This window comes from Sorex fumeus, unplaced genomic scaffold, assembly GCF_029834395.1.
Source record: "Sorex fumeus unplaced genomic scaffold, SorFum_2.1 ptg000126l, whole genome shotgun sequence".
NCBI lineage: Eukaryota > Metazoa > Chordata > Mammalia > Eulipotyphla > Soricidae > Sorex > Sorex fumeus.
Window position 1 is genome coordinate 6421784 of NW_026606183.1, and position 19537 is coordinate 6441320.

The following is a 19537-nucleotide window of genomic DNA, read 5'->3' on the forward strand; positions in this document are numbered from 1 at the left end:
CTTGATCAGGAGCCAGAGAGGCCGTTCATGGGCGCCGACTCAGGGTCTCGTTGGGACGGAGAGGAAAGGGCCGGCTCCACCCCCATCACGGGAGGCCCCGCGTGTCTCATCACTGCGGGCCCAAACCTGACTGTCCAGTGGCCTCTGGAGGATGGCGGCCACTGGGCCGCCAGGGGGAACAGGCCAAAGAATGAAACCTATTCCCACCTGGGGTGGCCCAGCACCTATAACTTATTGCAGGGACTGGATGCATTTCTGCCAAAAGCCATTGGGTTTCAAGATTTGTTTATGAGTCTCTGGGATCATAGCCGTTAAGCAGTTCGATCAGGAACCAGAGAGGCCTTGCCTCCAATTATATAGCTGTGTCGGAGGTGGTTTGTGGGTACCTTCACCACAAGTTAGGTATGTGTCTCCCACATACCTAACTTTTGGCCTTTTACTTTCTTGGTAAACTTGGCCCCAAGTTTTTGGGGTCTGGCCAAAGGCACAGTAGCAATTTTGGGGTATCTGAAAGTCTGAAGGTGCCATCAGGCTGCTGATGCACTCGCCTCACAGGTACAGATTGACCTGCTGGCAGCACCATACCCCTGAAAAGCTCAACTTTTATTTCCAAATGTTCTAGAACCATTTGTTGAAAAAGTTATTTCTTCATTGAAATTGTTTTAACGCCCTTGTTGAAAGTAAACTGTAAATATGAGGACTTATTTCTGGACTCTCAGTTTTAGCCTCTGAAATATTGGGGGGAGGGTCACACCCTATGATGCTCAGGGGCTATTCCTAGCTCTGTTCTCAGCAGTGATCCCCCGCAGTTTGGGGGGAACATATGTAGTGCTGGGAACCTAACCAAGGTTGGCTATAGGCAAGGCAAGTGCCTTAACCACGATACTATCTCTCTGGTTCCTTTCTTTATGAGTATACTACACTTTGTGTTTGTGTGTGTTTGTTATTTTGGGGCCATACCTGGTAGTCCTCAGGCTTACTCCTGACAGTGTGCGAGGGATCAAACTTGGGCAGCCATGTGCAAGGTGAGTTCCTTATCGGCTGTAGTAGCTCTCTTGCCTGGGTGCCACACTTTCACTTCTGTCGCTGTGTAATAACTCTCAAAAATCAGGACCTATGGGCTGTGGAGATGGTTCAAAGAGTATGAGCATATGCTTTACATGTGGGAGCCCGAGATTTAATCCCAAGTCCTGCATTGGCCCTGGAGTACAGGGCCAGAAGTAGCATCTCACCACGATTGGGTGTAGACAACAACCAAAAAGAAAAAAATGTGAGGGAGAGAAAGCTCAAAGGGCTAAGCCCATGTTGTGCTTGCAGCAAGCCCTTTGACAGCACAAGGTCCCCTGAGCACCGCTGGAAACACTACCGCTGGTCCCCTGAGCAACCCCCAAGGACAGAGCTGGGAGCATCCCTGGACACATCTAGGTGTGACCCAAACCATACTCCCTGCCCCCGCCCCCATGTCAGGGACCAGAGAGGCAGAACAAGAGTTAAGGAATTTGTCTTGCATGTACCTGACCCCAGTTCCATCCCTGGCACCACCAGGAGTGATGCCTGGGACGGATCTGGGAGTAAACCCTGAGCACTGCTAGGTCCAACTCCTTTACATACACAAAAATCAGGAACCTGTGAATTGGTCCATTTGTTCTTGTATTTCAATCATATATATTTTTTAGATTCCTGGCATTTTCCTAGTAATTTTATCATCAGGTGTCAGTTTCACAAAAATGAAAAGAAAAACAATAAAAAGAATGAGAGCAGCCGAGAATATAGCTTAGTGGCAGAGCACTTGTCTCGCATGTGTGAGATCCTAGTTTGATCTCTGAAACAGAATAGTAACGACAAAAGAGCGCAAGGTGGCCAGAGAGATAGAACAGCAGGTAAGGCACTGACGTCCATGCACCCAAGCCTGGTTTCAATCCCTGTGTCCCCCCAAGCACTGCCAGGAGTGGTCCCTGAGTACAGAGCCAGGAGTAAACAGTGAGCACAGCTGGGTGTAGCACCAGAAACAACAACTGCAAGGAAGGAAGTGAAGAAGGAAGGAAAAGAAGGGGGACTAGGGAGAGAGCTCCAAGGGTAAGAAGAGTAAGAAGACTTGCTTGCGTGAGGTCCCAGTGAGCACTGCTGGCTGTGGCCTGGGGCCTTCCAGCACCATCAAACACAGCGTAGCAAAGTGGGCTGCAACCGGGAGTCAAGAATCACTGGGGAGGATGGGGGAGGGAGGGGGAGAGAGAAAGGGTTAAAGATGGGAAGAGAGAGGAGGGAAGGAGAGAAAAGGGAAGGGGAAAGAGAGAAGGGAAAGGGAAGAGGAGAGAGGGGAGGGGAAGAAGGGAAGGGAAGAGAGGGGAAGGGAATTTAGGTAAGATTTTGGTAGAGAGGGCTGGAGCAATAGCACAGAGGGTAGGGCATTTGCCTTGCTTGCGGCCAACTCAGGTTCGATTCCCAGCATCCCATATGGTCCCCCCAGCACTGCCAGGAGTAATTCCTGTGTGCATGAGCCAGAAGTAACCCCTAAACATCACCGAATGTGACCCAAAAAGCAAAAAAAAAAATTGGTAGAGATTGCATTGAATCTATATATCAACTTGAGGTTGGGGCTGGAACCATAGTACAGCAGGTAGGGCATTTGCTTTGCATATGGCTGATCCCGGTTTGATCCCAGGCATCCCATAAGGTCCCCCAAGCACCATCAGGAGTAATTCCTAAGCACAGAGCAAGGAGTAACCTCTGGGCACCATCAGGGTGTGACCCCAAAAGCAAAAAAATAAATAAACTTGAGGAATATTACCATCTTAACAATATTAGATCTTCTGATCTATGAACATTGGGAATATCTTAAATTTATTTTTAATTAGATAATCTATTAAATAGATTTATCAAATTTATTTTAAATTTTTTAATGGTTTGTTTTTGCTGGGGGGGGCACCATTAGGGATTACTCCTGGCTCTCTGCTCAGAAATCTCCTAGTGGTACTCATATGGAGTGCCAGGAATCAAACCCATGTTGGCTGCATGCAAGGTAAACGCCTTCCCTGCTGTACTATGGCTCTGATCTCAAAAATGTGTTTTCTTTTCCAGTGTATAAATATCACACCTCTCACATTTACATTGAAATACTTTATTTCTTATGTAGCTGTTATAAATAATGCTTTCTTTGTTTCAGTTTTGGATTGTTCATGGCTACTGGTGAGAATACAATGGACTTAATTGTTGCATTCAAAATCTTGCTGAGTTACTTTATTATTATAATGTTTCTGTGTGTGTGAATGCCCAAGAGTTCTTTATTTACTAGATTTTTAATTTACAAATAGAAATTATTTACTTCTCTTCACTCTGGATCTCTTTTATTTTTGTTGCCTAAATTGTTTAAACTAGAACTTAAAAATTTTTTTAATTAATTTATTTTTTGGTTTTGGGGCCACATCCAGTGGATCTCAGGGCTTACTCCTAGTTCTGTGCTCAGGGATCACCCCCGCCATGCTTATGCTTGAGGGACCATTTGGGGTGTTGGGACTCAAACTGAGTCGGTTGCGTGCTTGACAAATGCCCTACGCACTGTAGTGTTTCTCCCGGCCCTTCAAACTTTAACTTTTCTGCTGGGAGTGATCCCCAAGCTCAAAGCTAAAAATGACCCCTGAGCCCCACATGGTGTGGCCAAAAGCTAAACAACTGTTCGGTCAGAGACAGCTCAACAGGCTGAGCAAAGTCGCATCGTCTGCCTGCTGAGGCCCAGATCTGCTCTTGGTACCACTTATGGTCTCTCAAGTACCACCAAGAGCAACGCCTAAACACAGAGCGAGGAGTAGCTCCTGAGTGCAACCAGGTAGAACCCAAAATAAAACCAGAAACAGGTGCTGGAGAGACAGTACAGCAGGTCACTTGCCTTGCACATGGCCAACCTGGGTTTGATCCCCAGCACCCCATATGATCCCCCAAGCACCACTAGAGTGATCTCTGAGTACTTCTGGGTGTGGCCAAAAAACAGAAATAAGAAATGTTAAAGTCACAGAGGGTTGAGTAGATAGCACAGGGTCAGGGCTACATGCTTTCATACATGCATCCCAAGTTTGAGCACAGGTCTGCATGCATGCCCACCCCTGTACTCCTGTACTTTATCACTGCTAGGTTTAGCTGGGGTAGCTCTGGCCTCGCAGGGCCCATGCTCTGAACTACAGGGCCACAGTGGCCACTGATCTCTGGGAGTGTTCCTGCCCGCCTGCCCCCCCCCCCCCCCCCCCCCCCCGTCCAAGCACAGCTTAGGAGTCCCCTCTTAAACAAAAAAGCTCTTAGGAACAGACATGAGCCAGGAGGAAGTCCTGATCACCACCAGGTGTGGCCCCAGACAAAAAATACCCATAAAACCATATGATTATTTCAACAGACACTGAAAATTTACATTTAACAGTCTTCAACACTTTCATTTGCTTGAATGGGCCCAGCAACGTCTCCATTGTGAGACTTGTTGTTACTGTGTTTGGCATATCAAATACGTCACGGGCAGCTTGCCAGGCTTTGCCAGGCGGGCGAGAAACTCTCAGTAGCTTGCCAGGCTCTCCGAGAGGGGCAAAGGAATCGAACCTGGCTCGGCTGGGCTGGCCGTGTGCAAGGCAAACGCCCTACCACTGTGCTACGTGGTATTATGAAAATACAATTTGTATTATAAAAAGTTTGGTGATGTTTTTATGCTTGATTTGTATGATGATAAAGATCACTGTCACTGTCCTCCCGTTGTTCATTGATTTGCTCAAGCGAGCTCAGTAATGTCTCCATTTTGAGACTTGTTGTTACTGTGTTTGGCATATTGAATACGTCACGGGTAGCTTGCCAGGCTTTGCCATGCGGGCAAGATACTCTTGGTAGCTTGCTGGGCTCTCCAAGAGGGGCGGAGGAATCAAACCCGGCTTGACCGGGCTGGCTGCATGCAAGGCAAATGCCCTACTGCTCCATATATAAAAAGTATTCAATGATAAATAAGGTAGGTCTTAAGCCCTGGTAACATACACATACACACAAGAGCTCAATAATGGTCCAGAGGAATGGTCCAGAAACCAAACAGAAAAGAAAAGGGAAAAAGTAAGCACTGAGTGCATCCAGATCTGGAACCTACCCACCAGGACCCACCTACTCCCATCCCACAAAAAACAAACTAAAGTGCATGCCTAGCACATGCAGTGCCCCCAGTCTCAACTCTGGTACTGATTGGGTGCCCCCATCCCTGCCTCTGCAGCCAGGTACAGCCCTAGTGGTGCCAGCACTTCTGGGTCTGAGCACTAAGACACTTTGTTGAGTATCAAAGGGAGTGGCCCCAGAGATCCCTAGGCACTGCTTACAGACCCCTTGGGGAAGAAATGTGGGAACACTGGTGATGGGTGTGGTGTTGAAATTATGTGCATGAGAAACCATTATTAATAGTATTGTATTGTAAACCATAAAATTTTGATTTGAAAAAAACCTTTAAAAAAATCACATTGTGGGGGCTGGAGCAATAGCACAGTTGGTAGGGCATTTGCCTTGCATGTGGCCGCTCGGGTTCAATTCCCAGCATTCCCATATGGTCCCCCGACCACTGCAAGGAGTAATTCCTGAGTGAAGAGCCAGGAGTGACCCCTGTGCATTGCTGGGTGTGACCCAAAAAGCAAAAATAAATAATAAATTTTAAAAAATTAAAGAAAAATCACATTGCGGGGGCTGGAGCGATAGCACAGTTGGTAGGGCGTTTGCCTTGCACTCGGCCAACCTGGATTCGATTCCCAGTATCTCATATGGTCCTCTGAGCACTGCCAGGGGTAATTCCTGAGTGCAGAGCCAGAAGTAACCCGGTGCATCTCCAGGTGTGACCCAAAAAGAAAAGAAAAAGAAAATCACGTTGCTTATCACATTTCTAAATTACTGATTTGGTTTGCTTATATTTGGTGGAAGATTTTTACATCTCTATTCAAAAGAAATATTAGTAAACTTTTTGTCTTGGAATGACTTTGTCCAGATTTGTCATCAGGATAATTCCTAGACAGTCTGACTGCTCCTTTTATTTATTTATTTATTTGTTTTGACTGCTCCTTTAAAAAAAAAATCGGGGCTGGAGCGATAGTACAGCAAGTAGGGCGTTTGCCTTGCACGCGGTCGACCCGGGTTCAGTTCCCAGCATCTCATATGGTACCCCGAGCAATGCCAGGAGTAATTCCTGAGTGAAGAGCCAGGAGTAACTCCTGTGCATCACCGGGTGTGACCCAAAAAGCAAAAAATAAATTAAAAAAATTTAAAAAATTAAATTTAAAAAAATCTACATGTCTCTCACTCTTTTCATTTGTTAACTTATTAAATCAGTGTGAATTACAAAGTTACAGAGTTATTCCTGATTGAGTTTCAGGCTAGATGTTCCAACACCGGTCCCTTCACTGCTGTCCACTTCACTCCACCAATGTCCCCACTTTTCCTCCAGCCCCAGCCTGCCTCTGTGGCAGGAACCAGACTCCTGACAGGCCGGTCTGACACTTTCTCTGCACCAGCTTCCTCCACCTGTTCGGTTCCCGGAACAGAACTGTCCAGACTGAAGCACCTTGGGAAGGCAAAATCACCGCCCCACTGAGGGGCGACAGCAGCATCACCCACCTGCGGGTCGCAGTGGCTGGATCAGTCTCTCCCAGGGCCTGCTCCAGAACCACAGAGGCAGAGGTGCATAGACAGTGGGTTCTGTGGGTGGCGATCATTCTGGAATCCACTGAGAAGGCCCAGAGAGCAGTTGTCAGTCACTCAATCAGCTGCCCAGGATCTGCCCCAAAGTGGCTTCCAGTTCCTGCCCCAGTTCTGGCTTCCTTTCCCACCTGCTCCTTGTACCCAGCAGGCTCAGCAACCAACACTAGTCTTCAGTTTATTTCTTTGGGGCCTCTGTACTTTTTCTTCCCTGGGGATGGAACCCACTACCCTAGATCTGCCTGTGATGTCTATTTTTTTTTTTGAAGAAAAACAAATTTTATTGAGAGAGAGAGAGAGTAGTGTGCTCAAGAGAAAACATGGGCTTGTCCAAGGGCGAAGAGAACCCCTACACATATCCCAGCATTAGACATGAAAGCATGAAAGTACATATCTCAAGAGGGGAGATGCAGGTGACACATGTGCTCAGTCACCACATGTGCTTGGTTACTACATGTGCTCGGCCACATGGGCACAAGCAGCACATGGGCTCCAACAGCATATGAACACCCCGTGATGTCTTTTAATGTGTTCAAATCTCAACTCAAATCTTAAGTGTTAGGTTTCTGTTGCTGTATAAAAAGTGACCACGAACTTAGCATCTTAAAAATAACGCCCATATTGGGCTGCACTACTAAGGCTGGTGGGGTGCTTGCCTCGAATGCGGATGTCCAGGGTTTGATTCCCAGCACCCTATGTGGTCTCGCTGAGTCTGCCAGGAGTGATCCCTGATCACAGAGCCAGGAGCAAGCCCTGAGCACAGCTGGATGTGGCCTCTCAAAAAAAAAAAAAATAAAAGACTACCCGTATTAGGGGCTGGAAATAATACTGGGCTTAAGCGGCTTCATTGCTTGACCTGTTTCAAATCCCGGCACTGCATATTGGTTTCCTGAGCACTGAGACACGAGTGACCCCTGAGCACCACTTGTGACACCCAAATCAAATAAGCACAACATCCATTTCTCATCTCCTAGTTTCGGAGGTCAAGCCCAGGCTCTTGGGGCTCAGCACTGGAGTGGAGGCGTTGCCAGCCAGATTCACATCTTCAGGCTCTCAGGGAGAATCCAATTCAAGGCCCCGTGTGTAAACTCAAAAAGACAGCAGCAGCAGTCTATCTCTCCCGCCGAATCCCCCACCCCGGGGAGGTTGATGGTCATGGGCAGGTGAAGTAAGGAAACGGTTGGTCTTAGCTGCAGTTTATTCCATTCCCATCTCCATTCTCCTCTGATTCTCATCCTGCTTCTTCCTCCCCCCATGCTACTTCATTCTCCTCCTCGATCCCCCTTCATTCTCCTTCTCGCTCTGGAATCTGGATCCCCTTTCTCCTTCTCCTTCTGGAGTCTGGATTCTGATCCCCCAGCCCACTCTTACAGTCTAGTTATATCCCAAAGCATGAGGGGTTGGGGTAACAATTACACATAGGTGTGGTCACAATCAACAGGGGTAGAATTCTTTCCCTCGGGGAAAGCAGCTTCTAGGACAGAGTCTCTCTCAGCAGGACGACCCACCCTAGAACGGAATCCCCTGGGTGTGTTTCTCCTCTCCTTGTCCAACAAACATATAAGCATACATAAAATAAATCATTTTGTATGGATACAGTAAAAAATACCTTAAACTTATAGAATTGCTCTCCTAGGGCCATCTCAATCTCAGACTACAGTGCTCAGGCCAGATAGTCTTTCCTATCCCTAGCAGGGTCCTAGTCTCGTCATTACTTCTGGATCATGACAACATTTGTCTATGATCAAACTCTTAACTTACAGTTAAGAATTGTAGCACTTTGGCCTGACCCATTTCAATGCCAGGGTAGCTCACAGCTTGCCCTGGGTCCATTCAGTCCCACGTCAGGACCCTGCTTTTGAGGTGTTAGGAATCAAGGGCAACTGAGGCTTAAGTCGAGAAAGCAGATAGATGCTCAGGAGTGAATAATATTCAAAGCCAATTAAATCCTAAGTTACAAAGCATAATATTAACTGTCTTCCTGTATTTATACAAAAAGGATATTGTATTAAAGTAAACTATTTGGGGCTGGAGCAATAGAACAGCGGGTAGGGCATTTGCCTTGCACACGGCCGCCCCGGGTTCAATTCCCAGCATCCCATATGGTCCCTCAAGCACTTCCAGGAGTAATTCCTGAGTGCATGAACCGGAATAACCCCTGTGCATCACTGGGTGTGACTCTAAAAGAAAAACAAAAAAAAGTAAACTATTCAAAAGACATAAGGAGAGGAAAAAGGCAATATTAACTTACAATACAATTTCAGTGTCCTAGAAGGATCTGACCTTACAAATTAACAGATTCTGACTAGGGGAAAAAGCTGATTAACTGGTTGGGGAAGAGAGCAGAGAGAAGTGGTTACAGATAAAGAATGGGAGTGACTCGGGAGCACTGTGATGGGTGTAACCTGATAAACCTAAGCTTCTTGTGCTAAGGGAGAAAGGACAAAGCAATGTCATCCTATACCCCTCTTGGACAGAGGGAGAGTCACTGCCATTTGGTTAAAGGACTGAGCTTCTGGGGGCCATATACTCTCCTTGGCTAGTTCTTTGGAGTTTCAAACTGGTAATGGGCTGGAGCGATAGCACAGCGGCTGGGGCATTTGCCTTGCAAGCGACCAACATGGCCAACCCGAGTTCAATTCCTCCACCCCTCTCGGAGAGCCCGGCAAGTTACCGAGAGTATCTCGCCCTCACGGCAAAGCCTGGCAAGCTACCCGTGACGTATTTGATATGCCAGACACAGTAATAAATTGTCACAATGGAGACGTTACTGGGCCCGCTCGAGCAAATCGATGAACAACAGGAGGACAGTGACAGTGACAATGGTACAGAGAGTCTGGCTTAAAATTTCTCTGATTCTTATGGATGGAGAGATAGCCCAGCAGGGAAGGTGCTTGCCTTGCACACAGGGCTGACATGGGCTCAGTCTCTGGCACCCCATAAGTTCCCCCAATCATCCCCGAGCCAGGAGTAAGCCCTGAACAATGCCAAAATTTCTCTGATTTCCCTTCCATCTTCCACTTCTGATACTGGTTGGAGAAGATCGCATGACTACATTGGGCCCCTGTTACCCCCCCACCTCGCTTTTGCCTCTTTTATGATTTTTTTCACCCCCCACCTTATAAGGCAAAAAGGACTTTGAGGATGGGAATTTTGTTAAGAGTATCCAGGGTTCCAAGGAAATTATAAGGGCCCTTAAAGGAGGGAGAAAATAGGGCCAAATCAGAGAAAGAATAGGAGGGGCTGGAGCTATAGCACAGCGGGTAGGGCGTTTGCCTTGCACGCGGCCGACCTGGGGTCGATTCCCAGCATCCCATATGGTCCCCTGAGCACTGCCAGGGGTAATTCCTGAGCGCAGAGCCAGGAGTAACCCCTGTGCATTGCCGGGTGTGACCCAAAAAGCAAAAAAAAAAAAAACCAAAAAAACCAAAAACACAGAGAAAGAAGAGGAATTGAAAGGACACACTTTTGAATGGAGGAAGGGGCACTACACTAGTCAAGAAACGCAGACACAAGAGCAATAGCACAGTGGGTAGGGAATTTGCCTTGCACATGGCCAACCCGGGTTCAATTCCCAGCATCCCATATGGTCCCCTGAGCACCGCCAGGAGTAATTCCTGAGTGCATGAGCCAGGAGTAACCTCTGAGTATCGCTGGGAGTGACCCAAAAAGAAAAAAAAATGCAGGCACAAAATTTTAAAAAGCAATTCCACAGCCGCTGCTGTAGACACCACAGCCCAGCTTCACAAATTCACAACTAACCTAGAGATGTAAGCCAAGCCGCAAACACTCATGAGTACCATGGCCTTCAGGCTGAAAACTCTGGGTGCCCTTGGGAGGAAGGGCAGGCTGAGTCCCACCTTGCCAAGGCCTCAGCAGCCTCACCCACAGACCAGGTCATTGCCATGCAGATGGCTCAGCTTCATAGCTGCATGACTGGGGCTGGAGAGATAGCACAGTAGGTAGGTCATTTGCCTTGCACGTGGCCGACCCGGGTTTGATTCCCAGCATCCCCTATGGTTCCCTGAGCACCGCCAGGAGTGACTCCTGAGTGCAGAGCCAGGAGTAACCCCTGTGCATCGCCAGGTGTGACCCAAAAAGCAAAAAATAAATATATAAATAAATTAAAAAACATAGCTGTATGACTTATCTCTGCAGAGATGCCAAGCCAAAGAAACTTCCAGGGGCACTGGTCTTCAGGCTGAAGTTCTGCACCCCCTTCTGCCCACCACGAACCGTGGGAAAGGGGCAGGCTGAGAATCCTCCTAGTTCTACAGATCCTGGAGCTGCCAGAACAACGCCTTCAAATTCCACATTCCTGAGGGCCCTGTAGGAGCACCGCAAATTAGATGGGAAAGTAGCAAAGAAGCCAGTTAAGCTCAGTAAGCAAAATCAGTAACATATGGAGCTGGAGCAATAGTACAGCGGGTAGGGTGTTTGCCTTGCCTGCGGCCGACCCAGGTTCGATTCCCAGCATCCCATATGGTCCCCCGAGCACCGCCAGGAGTGATTCCTGAGTGCAAAGCCAGGAGTAACCCCTGAGCATCGCTGGGTGTGACCCAAAAAAGCAAAAAAAATCAGTAACACAAAAGGCTCAACTAGCAACACACTAGCAACTAGTAAACCCTCAAATAATAACTCCACTGTGAGATAAAACAACTTTCACAAATTCTACTCAGGTATTTTTTGATAATGCCACTGGCCAATTTGTTGAAACAAGAATATAAAATATAATTGTTTTGTGCCTACGATAGGGGCACACTTTGGGGAGGGGAAAACTGGGGACAATGGTCACACCAATAGTGGGACTGGCGTTGGGTAACATTGAGTGCCCAAAACAACTGTCTTATGAACAACTTCGTAAACCATGACGTTTAAATAAAGTAAAATAAAATTAAAAAGCAAGGCTGAGTGGGGGCATGGCTCAAGTTGTGGAGCACAGACCTCATATGTGTGAGGCCCTGGGTTTATTTTATTTTTAAATTTTTTTATTAGTGAATCACCGTGGGGTACAGTTACAGACTAACAAACTTTCGTGCTTGCATTTCAGTCACACAATGGTTGAGTACCCATGCCTCCACCAGTGACCATTTTCTACCACCAATGGTCCCAGCATCCCTCCCACCGCCCCCAACCCCGTTCCCTCCACCCCACCCCGCCTCTGTGACAGGGCATTCCCTTTTGTTCTCTTTCTCCTTTTGGGTGTTGTGATTTGCAATAGAGGTATTAAGTGGCCATCATGTTCAGTCTCTAGTCTACTTTCAGTCTGCATCTCCCAACCCGAGCGGGCCCTCCTCGCACCCTTTACTTGGTGGTCCCTTCTCTATCTGAGCTGCCTTTCCCCCCAGCATGTGAGAGGCCCTGGGTTTAACGTTCAGTACTGCATGGCTCCCTATGCACTGCTGGGTGCTGGCCCCAACTCTCCCCCAAAATGTAAGCAAACAGTCCCCCAAAAAAAGGTGCTAGGCCTGCTGACTCTTATTTTACTACAGTGAAGCTAATTTTGTTTGAGGGCCTGTGCTCAGGGTTTATTCCTGGTTCTGTGCTCAAGGATACCTCCTAGTGGACTTGGAGGAACATACAGGGTGCTCGGGTCCGAAGCCAGGTTGCTGCCTACAAGGCAAATGCCTTGCTTGTTGGACCATCTCTTCAGCCCTGAAGCTAATTTTTTTTTTTTTTTGCTTTTTGGGTCACACCCAGCGATGCTCAGGGATTACTCCTGGCTCATGCACTCAGGAATTACTCATGGCAGTACTCGGGGGACCATACGGGATGCTGGGGATCGAACCCAGGTCAGCTGCGTGCAAGGCAAATGCCCTACCTGCTGTGCTATCACTCCAGTACCTGTTTTGTTTTGTTTTTTGGACTACACCTGGTGATGCACAGCACTTACTTCTGACTCTGTGCTCAGGTATTAATTCTGCCGGTGCTCAAGGGACCATATGGGAAGCCGGGGATCAAACTCGGGTTGGCCTCATGCCAGGTAAGCACCCTCCCCGCTGTACTCTTGCTCTGGCCCTCCTCTCCTATCTTTCTAAGCAAGTTTCATTTAATAAAAATGACCTGGCTTCACTAAATATAAAATAAAGGTGTGGTTTTCTTAGGAGGTGTCACACTCAGCAGTGATGGGGGCTACTCCCGGCATGCCATGCAAGACTTCAGCCTACAGTGCGTGCACTCTGGCCTGGGAGCATCCCAAGCCCTAAATGTATGTTGTTTGGAGCTACTAAATTTGTGGCGATTTTATCCCAGAAATAGGAAACGAAGACAGTAGGAGTGGGTTAATTCCCAGAGTCTGCCTGCAGCTGTTAGCGCCCCAGCACTCATTCTTCCAGAAAGGCCTCGCTGCCAGAAATAGAGCCTCAGTCCCAGAAGTTTGTGTGCGAGAAAGCTGCTCTGGGTAATGAGTGTTATTCTCAGCATCCCTTCAGCTCTTCGTGCCTGTGTGACTATGTTCTGGCCACTGGGTTCAAGCAGAATTTGTAGAGTTTCTGCAGTTTAGGATAAAGGGCAAGCCAGTGCCTTTCCCCATTCTGATTCTTGAGGGATTCACTGGGAAGTGGCACCAGCCTTTCTGGACCAGGGAGCCATTCCCCAGAAACAGGAGAAGGAGATAATACAGAATTAAAACACTTGTTATTTTATTTAAAAGTAGTCCAACGGCTAGATGGCTCAGTGGCTAATTTCTCCCACCTTGCAAGTGTGAGGCCATGAGTTCAGGCCCTAGTGCTGCCCGCATGCCCCGAGGGTGTACCTCAAATCCTGCTGTCTGGGACCCCCAGTACCAGAGCAGAGCGTGCAACCTCCAGCACACAATGTAAAGTGCTGGGCTGGGGATGTGGCTCATCACTTGCCCTGTGTATGTATGTGAGGCTCTGGGCTTGAGCAAAAAATAAATTCATAAATAAAGGAAAGATCCCCTTTTGCAACACACATACGCAAAGGTTAAAAGAGAAGTGTGAAGGGGCTGGAGTGATAGCACAGCAGGTAGGGTGTTTGCCTAGCATGCGGCCTGCCTGGGTTCAATTCCCAGCATCCCATATGGTCCCCTGAGCACTGACAGGAGTAATTCCTGAGTGCAGAGCCAGGAGTAACCCCTGTGCATCACCGGGTGTGACCCAAAAGAAAAAAAAAAAAAGAGTGTGAGGGGCCTGAAAGGTAGTACAGTGGGTAGGGCACTTGTCTTGCATGGAGCCAACTCAGAATCAATCCCTAACATCTCACATGGTGCCCTGAGCCCCCAGGAGTGATCTAAGCAGTCACACAGATCCAGGAGTAACTACTGGTGTGGCCCTTAAATCAAAAGAAAGAAAAAGTATGTGTGACCCCAGGCAAGGCTGTGAGCTTCGTGGTGACCCCTGCAAACACTTCAGCCAGAACATGTATAATCACCACAACGATGGCAGAACCACCTCTGTTGAGCATGACCCCTAGTGAGCACTGCAACCAAGTGAGTGCAACTCTTGGTCACTGCAATGACAGTGACAATAAGGGAAGCGGGAAGGGGCCAGGATGTAGCCCAGCCATATAGCACTCGGCTTCTCATGAAAGACCCTCCGCATCCCTGGATTTGCTCACCACAGAGAAATGAAGGAGTGGGAGAGGGAGAAAAACAGTTTTTTATTATTCATGAGTCTTCATGATGCAAAGACCCATCATACTAACTTGCATTTTTATCTAACGAAGTCAGGTTGGTTTAGGTCTGTTTTTCATGCAGTTGTACGTGAAACAGTTTGTTTCTGTATACAAACGAGACAGAATTACCATTTGCCATCCCTCAGGCTGGGGCTGCTAGGAGGGTGGCCTTCCCGCAGTGAGGGCAAGTTTAGGCTTCTCCTCCTGGGGCCAGAAGGCCCGGGACTGAGCACTGGCCGGGATCAGTCCCCCATACACACGTGGGGCCCGGACACAAAAACAAAACCAGCAAAAGCTTTCCTTTCCGTCTTGGTTTCTGTTCTGGTGGCGAGGGGGGCGACTTCCCAGCTTTGTTCTGGGGGTTGCTCCAGGTGGTCAGTAATTAGGGGATCAAGCAGAGCATGGCCCCAAGCAAAGCCTGAGCTCCAGCCCTTTGAACTCCTCCCTCCCTCTCTGCCTCCCCGCCTTCCTTCCTTTATTGGCAGTGCTCACTGTTTACTCCTGTCTCTGCACTCAGGTATCACTTTTTATTTGTACGGAGGCCACACCTGGCAATGCTCGGGGCTTACTCCTGACATTCAGGCATCACTCCTGGTGGTGCTTGGGGATGGGATCAAACCCTGATTGGCTGTCTGCAAGAAGGTAAGTGCCCACTCGAGTCTCCTTTTCCTCCCCCTTACCCCCGTTTTGACAGCTTAATTTTTTTTTCTTTTTGGGTCACACCCAGTAATGCACAGAGGTTACTCCTGGCTCTGCACTCAGGAATTACTCCTGGCAGTGCTCAGGGGACCATATGGGATGCTGGGAATTGAACCCGGGTCAGCTGTGTGCAAGGCAAATGCCCTACCCTCTGTGCTATTGCTCCAGCCCCCAAGACAGTTTAATTTTTTTGGTTTTGGTGTTTGGAGCACACTCGCTGCTTATGGCTGGCTCCTGGATGTGCAGTGCTCCGGGGACCACAAGTGTACAGGGAAGAGCCTTCACCCATATACTTTCTCTCTGGTCCTTGACAGTTTTTTTGGTGTTTGTTTATTGGGTTGTTTTTTGTTTTGTTCTGTTTGTACCTTTTGGATCACTACCTGAGATGCTCAGGGGTTATTCCTAGTTCTGCACTCAGGAATTACTCCTGGTGGTGCCCAGGGGACCATGTGGGATGCCAGGGATGATTTAACCTGTGGCCGTGGGTGCAGGGCTGATGGTCCTGGAGATTCCACTAGTTGGTTTTCTTTTTCTTTTTGGGTCACACCTGGCGATGCACAGAGGTTACCCCTGGCTTTGCACTCAGGAATTACTCCTGGCGGTGCCCGGGGGACCATATGGGATGCTGGGAATCGAACCTAGGTAGGCCGCATGCAAGGTAAACACCCTACCCGCTGTGCTATCACTCCAGCCCCAGTTCCACTATCTGGTATGAGCAGTTACTCCCTGCTGCCAAGAACCAGCAAGAATCAGAAAGCTCACAGGCTAGAGAGAGGTCAGGCAGGAGTATCTGCTTTGCATGCCAGAGGCCCAGATTCAATTCAATCCTTTTTTTTTTTTTTTTTTGGTCAGACCCGATGGTGCTCAGGGGTTGCTCCTGGCTCTGCACTCAGGAATTACTCCTGGTGGTACATGGGTGGACCATATGGGATGCTGAGGATCAAACCTGGGTGAGCAGTGTGTAAGGCAAATACCCTATCCACCGTACTATAACTCTGGCCCCCAGATTCAATCCTTGTTATCACAATGTCCCCCAAAGACCTCTAAGAGTAACCCTGGAACACTGAGCTGGGAATGACCCAAAACTGAGTATACTATCCAAAAAAGAAGAAAGATCATAGATAGGACATGAGAGTAAATATCTCTGAACAGGGCACAGAAATTCAGACCTAATGATTATCTGGTATGACAACTGTTGCTGAAAGGAAAGAGATATTGATAAGACCAGAGCATTGGGAAGAGAGCTTTCATCAGTTAGAATCAAATTATGCTGCACCCCAAAATCTCAGTGGCTTGCAGTAACATGTTCTGTCACCCTTCCATGTCTCCGTGGGAAAACTGGAGGCTCTGTTCTACATCACCTTCATTTTAGAATATGATCTGAAAGAACAGCCTCTACCTCAAGGAGAGGAGATGGGGTCGACCCCATGACGGCTCTTAATGTTCTCATTCCATTGTTAAAACAAGCCCAAAGCTGATATCAGTAGCATGGAAGTATAGAACCTTTTAGAATGTTGCATGTATGAGGCCCTGGGTTCAGTCTTTAGCATTGCTTAAAACAAAAATCAACCCAGACCCATGGTAAACTAGAGGGTCCATGTTTTAGTAGGGTGGTGGGGCGCCACAGGGAAAAATACATTTTCAAACAGTTGAAAACATTTCTCCAGTCTTCCCTCTTTGCCACAAATAGTGCCTTTGTGGTCCAGAGTGATAGTACAACAGGTAGGGTACTTGTTTTGCACGTGGCCAACCCAGATTCGATCCTCAGCACTACATGTAATACCCTGAGCTCTGCCAGAAGTGATCCCTGAACACAGAACTAGGAGGTAAGTCCTAGACACTACCAACTGTGGCCCCCAAACAAAATAAAACAAAGCAAAAACGCTGCCTGCAAAATAAATGCATCCCTTTCTCAAGGGAGCCTGCCCAAATTACCCTATACTCATGGTATCAGGTCCAAGCCAGGATCTCAAAGTCTCTCTCTCTCTCTCTCTCTCTCTCTCTCTCTCTCTCTCTCTCTCTCAGATTTCGGGCCACACCTGATGATGCTCAGGGGCTATTCTTGGATCTGCACTCAGGAATTATTCCTGGTGGTACTCAAGAGACTGTATGGGATGCCAGAGATCGAACTCAGGTTAGCCACATACAAGCCTTACTCACTGTACTATTACTCCAGCCCCTCAGAGTGTCTCTTTATCCAGTGGTGCATTCTCTAGATCAAGAAACCTATGACCCCAGATGAATAAGCCAAGTTCTCTCTGCCACTGTCCCATAATCAATCTTCATGTCCCTGAAGGAGAACAGGGACAGCATGAGAGAGGCCAGCACTTCTGTTCAGAAGGAAGGGAGAGACACTGCAGCCACGGTCCTGAGTCGCTGTAAAATCCTGAGAGGCCTCCAAGGACGACCTTGCCCCGAACAGCCCTGATGGTGGACTACTCCCCGGTTCATTCTCCTCCAAGTTCTTTCTTCTACCCTTAGCACGGCCCATTGCTTTTCCTTCATTTTTTGAGGGGTATGGGGTGGGTGGGGTGGTCATGCCTGGTGAAACTCTGGGATCACTCCTGACAAGGCTCAGGGAACATATAGGGTGTCAGGGACCAACTCGGGTTGGCCACGTGCAAGGCAAGCACCTTACTGCCACATCTCCAGCCCCTCATCTTTTCCCTTTTTTTCTCTTTGGCCACTTGAGAAGACACTGGAGGTGACCACTTCCTCAACATGTTTCTTAGTCTCCTTTATTTATCCAGGCATTTGGGGGCCCTCAATGGCATCCTAAGCTTGAATATTCTTTCTTTCTTTATTTAGTGCTGAGGATCAACCATACATATGGCCTTACACATGTGAAACATGTGCTCTACCCTGCTCCCACACTCATGACTTAAAATACTCAAACCAATGTCTCTTTGGCCTCCACCTCAGAAGCAAGAAGACAAAGTGGCTGTCACTGTTCAGAAAGTGTCACAGGGGCCAGAGCAACAGTACAATAGGGAGGTACTTGCCTTGCACGTGGCCAACCTAGGTTCAATCCCTGGCATCCCACATGTTCCCCTGAGGACCGCTGGGAGTAATGCTGAGTGTGGCCTAAAACAAAATAAATAAAATTAAATTAAAAGGGGAACCTGATAAAACATTTTTAGGGGCCAGTATGATAGTACAATGGGTAGGGTATTTGCCTTGCACGCGGCCGACCCATGTTCAATCCCCGGCATCCTATATGGTCCCCCAAACACCGCCAGGAGTAATTCCTAAGTGCAGAGCTAGGAGTAACCCCTGAGCATCGCTGGGTGTGACCCAAAAAGTAAACAAAAAAAAATTCATCATCATCATCATCATCCTGTTAATCGTCGATTGCCTCGAGCAGGCCCCAGTAACGTCTCTTTCATCCTAGCCCTGAGATTTTCCCGGACGAGAAAAAAAAATTAAAAAATTTTAAACATCAAATGTGAAACAATCCACACAGGTGCTGCTGCTGTGACTCCCTCCTTCGGAGAGCACCTGTGCCACATGGCGCCCTGGCAGGTACCTGGCAGGAAGGGAAAAAGGATAACTGAAGCCCCGCGGAGAGCAGGAACAGCATCATGGCAGCTGAGACCCCCGAGAACTGCGTACTGAAGATTCAGGCCCAGACTCTGAGGGGAAACAGCACCCACCACCACGACAGCTGCTGCAGCATCCTCCGCAGCTTAAGGATCTCAACAACTTGCCGTTGTTGAGAATAAACATTCTTGTTTTTAAAACTTAAGAAAAACACAACGTATGATTTTAATGAGGGCCAGGGAAAGGGAGTTGTAGTTATTTGATTCTGTTAAGTTCTACAATTCTATTCTTTTCAGGCTGCCTCTCTCTACATCTACCTATCTCTTTTCTTTGATCTCTGTGTTGGGGTCACATCTGGTTTTGCATCAGGGATCACTCCTGGTGGGCTTGGGGTGCCATATAAGATGTCAGAGATCAAACCTGGGTCAGCTGCTTGCAAGGCAAATGCCCTACCCGCTGTACGATTCCTCCAGCCCCGAGCACCTCTCCCTTTAAGATTTAATTTTTGGCAAACAGAATCTACTAACTCTTGGGGCTGGAACGATAGCACGGCGGGCAGGGCGTTTGCCTTGCATGCGGACAACCCGGGTTCGATTCCCAGCATCCCATATGGTCCCCTGAACACTGCCAGGAGTGATCCCTGACTGCTGACCCAGGAGTCACCCCTGAGCATGGCCAGGTGTGACCCAAAAGGAAAAAAAAAAAAGAAAAAGAATCTACTAACTCTTTTGGGAGAATTATACCTTTCATCTCTTCTCGAAATCACCTTAACTAAAAGGATTTATTAGGAATCATTTGATCAATTCAGAGTTTTAAACAAAAAGTATCACTGTATCACTGTCATCTCCTTATTCACTGATTTGCTCGAGCGAGCACCAGTAACGTCTGCATTTGTCCCAGCCCTGAGATTTTTAGCACCCTCTCCTTACTCGTCCTTCCCAACGCTGCTGCACTGGAGGCTCATTCAGGGTCA

General features: G+C 48.0%; 1 long non-coding RNA gene across 2 annotated transcripts in view; it reads right to left on the reverse strand.

The window, feature by feature from the left end:
- LOC130044965 (uncharacterized) overlaps positions 1–10594 on the reverse strand; it is a 30262-nt gene extending 19668 nt beyond the window's left edge. The window contains exons 1-3 of one of the 2 annotated variants that reach the window (XR_008795507.1): positions 10491–10594; positions 6610–6718; positions 961–1121 (exon numbers count right to left, since the gene is read on the reverse strand). This is a non-coding gene — a long non-coding RNA (uncharacterized LOC130044965). Of the gene's footprint in view, positions 1–960; positions 1122–6609; positions 7052–10490 lie in introns of those variants that run through there. The other variant, XR_008795506.1, reaches the window with a different exon arrangement.
- Between the last annotated feature and the right edge of the window lie 8943 nt (positions 10595–19537).